The following is a 2,822-nucleotide window of genomic DNA, read 5'->3' on the forward strand; positions in this document are numbered from 1 at the left end:
AGAGAGATAGCGAGAGCAGGAACACAAGCAGGGGGAGTGGGAGAGGGAGAAGCAGGCTTCCCGCTGAGCAGGGAGCCAGATGTGGGACTCGATCCCAGGACCCTGGGATCATGACCTGAGCCAAAGGCAGACACTTAACGACTGAGCCACCCTGGTGCCCCGACAGTCCTCCAGTTTTTGCTTCCTGACTTCATTTTCACTACCAAGAAATTGAGAATGTAGCTAGCCTACCACAACATTCTTCACATTTACATAAGAGAAACGTAATGGGAGGAATCTTCAAATGTTTCTCCTGTGACAACTTCACATATAGTAACTATGGTCTTTTTCCCATGTTTATTATAAAAAGAGTAGGGAATACAAAAATCATATACATACATACCAATGTCAGGAAAAAAAAAATAAAAAGAAAACAATCTTAAGAACAATGGGTAGCAAGTACTGTGGTGTATCACTCAGGAATCCAGGGGATTCCCAGAGGACAATTCTTGACATTCCTCTGTCCAATTATTATGGTAAAGGGAGAAATGCAGTGGCCATGACCTGAAAAATGCTGGGTGATCAGAGGCTCATCTCCCCAGGCAAGCCACACAGACCAGCAGAGGTGGTCTCCATGAAAGTTCTACCTCTCCCTCTACCCATCCTGATTTCTTCATTCTCTAATAAGCCACCTATACTTCAACTGAGAGTCTGTTTCATGGGGAACCTGACCTGCGAAGCAAAATGGTGGTTACTAACTGGCACTTGCATGATGATGGATGAAACACTGTACATATTCTTTCTTTTTTTAAATAGTACAAGAAGCTTTACTGACTACAGTGTAAGTTAAAGCAAGAAGAAGAAACAATCATTTAAAAACACCAGAGACCCTTACAAAGCAAAGGTTAAGAAATAAATCAAGACTCCTATTGAGTTAAGCTGTGCCTGGAATGAAGAACAGACCTCCTTCACTTCAATCCTGGGGTTCTTGGTATTTCCACTGGATGTAGTCAAAGATGTCTTTCTCACTATCCACTGGCAGAGGTTCTCCAGAAACTCCAGTGACTCCTCTGGGATGGACTGTGTATTCCTCATTGTGAAGCCCCTTTTTAAGGGCATGAGCTCTCATATTCTTATTGAAAATATCACTCCCAGTGAAACAGAGAGCACCACAGTACTATTGATCCTTGGATATCAACCTTATATCAATTCTCCTTTGTGGATACTCCTTATCATCATTTTTACTGGGAAGCTGGCAAACACCTGAACTTTGTTTCACCTTTTGACAGCATCTGTAATAAAATGGACCTTCTGTAACTGCTCCACAACACGATATAACAGCTTTGGCTGTTTGGTGGATTCAGAAGTAAAGTTTGGATGGATCAGAAGAACATCCATGCCACCAACGGACTGTGCACCTCTGCGGAAACCCGCTGCAGACTCTAGCAAGGAATTCAGAATTCAGTTTTTAAACTTCAATTAGTACAATGGCTTACACTTGTCACATTTCTTCAGGATGAATTCTTTTCTCAAATTCATCAAAATATTTCAGCCCAGTTCGCAGATGATGGTTCCACTTATCTTCATTTTTTTTTCCTGAGATCTTCTAAGGCTTTAATTTCTGCATCTACAAACTTCCTTGCAGCAGATGGACCGATGCCATTAACTTGAGTCAGGAAATTGACGGATGAACTCGTATCATCCTGCTGAATCTTTCCCAGCTTACACAATTTTCTAGTCGCTAACAATTCATCAATCTTTTCAGCAACTTTTGTTCCTACTCTAGGCAATTTCTTAGCTTCTGCTCCACATTTTATTTTGTATGGGTACTTTGCTATCACAGACGCTGCTTTTTCTGTAAGCATTGCACTTGTGGATGGCCTGGTTCACGTTCTTCTCGAAGTCTGCAAGTTCTGTGAGCATGTGGGTGATTTCCCCTTGAGCATCTCTGGCCATGCCTTCCATTTGCTCATGGTCGCCTGCCCAGGGACCGGCCCCCTGTCCCAGCTCTAAGGAGGGGCTGGATTTTGGGGAGGGGAGGAAGACCAACCCCAGCAAAGTCAGCACAACCCACTGAACAATGGCTGTCTCTGAACACATTGTACATATTCTTATTATTGATCAAAATAGGTAAGAAATATTAATGAGAGGACCTCTGACTACAAATTTCTGCCTTTTACAGTAAGGTCCAACCTTCCCCTTTTGCAAAAGAGATAATTAAGGCCTAGAAATAAAAATAACATATATATTTTTTAACCTCCCCAAGAAATTAGAGAAAAATTAGAACCTTTTTTTTTTTTTTTTTTTTTGGTCATTTTTAAACTTTTCTTAATACTGTTTCCGTGAGTAGGGGGCGGAGCAAGATGGCGGAGGAGTAGGAGACCTGGATTTCGTCTCCTCTCAGGAATTCAGCTGGATAGGGATCAAACCATTCTGAACACCTACAAACTCAACAGGAGATCAAAGAAAAGAAGAGCAACAACTCTCTGAACAGAAAAGCAACCACTTTCTGGAAGGTAGGACATGCGGAGAAGTGAATCCGAGGTGATATTCGGGAGGATAGACGGCGGGGGAGGGGCCTCCCACGGCCGCTTCTGGCAAGTGATAGAGCCGCGGAGCACAAAATCGGAACTTTTAGAAGTCTGCTCCGCTGAGGGACGTCACTCTGGTGGCCAAGTGGGGGGTGGAACCCTCGCGGGACAGTGTGGTCTCAGGACCCTCGGGGTCACAGAAAGACCGGGGGTGCCTGAGTGCGGCAGAGCTCCCAGGTATCGGAGCAGGGAAGCCGGCTGCAGAGACGGAGCCGAGGCGCGGGCTCTCAGCTCGGGGTTGCCATAAACCGT

At 44.4% G+C, this 2,822-nt stretch overlaps 1 pseudogene; it reads right to left on the reverse strand.

Moving 5' to 3' along the window:
- Positions 1 to 913: 913 nt before the first annotated feature.
- Positions 914 to 1,905, reverse strand: LOC116645405 (annotated as a pseudogene).
- Between the last annotated feature and the right edge of the window lie 917 nt (positions 1,906 to 2,822).

Source organism: Phoca vitulina, unplaced genomic scaffold (genome assembly GCF_004348235.1).
Source record: "Phoca vitulina isolate PV1807 unplaced genomic scaffold, GSC_HSeal_1.0 scaffold33, whole genome shotgun sequence".
NCBI classification, from domain to species: Eukaryota; Metazoa; Chordata; class Mammalia; order Carnivora; family Phocidae; genus Phoca; species Phoca vitulina.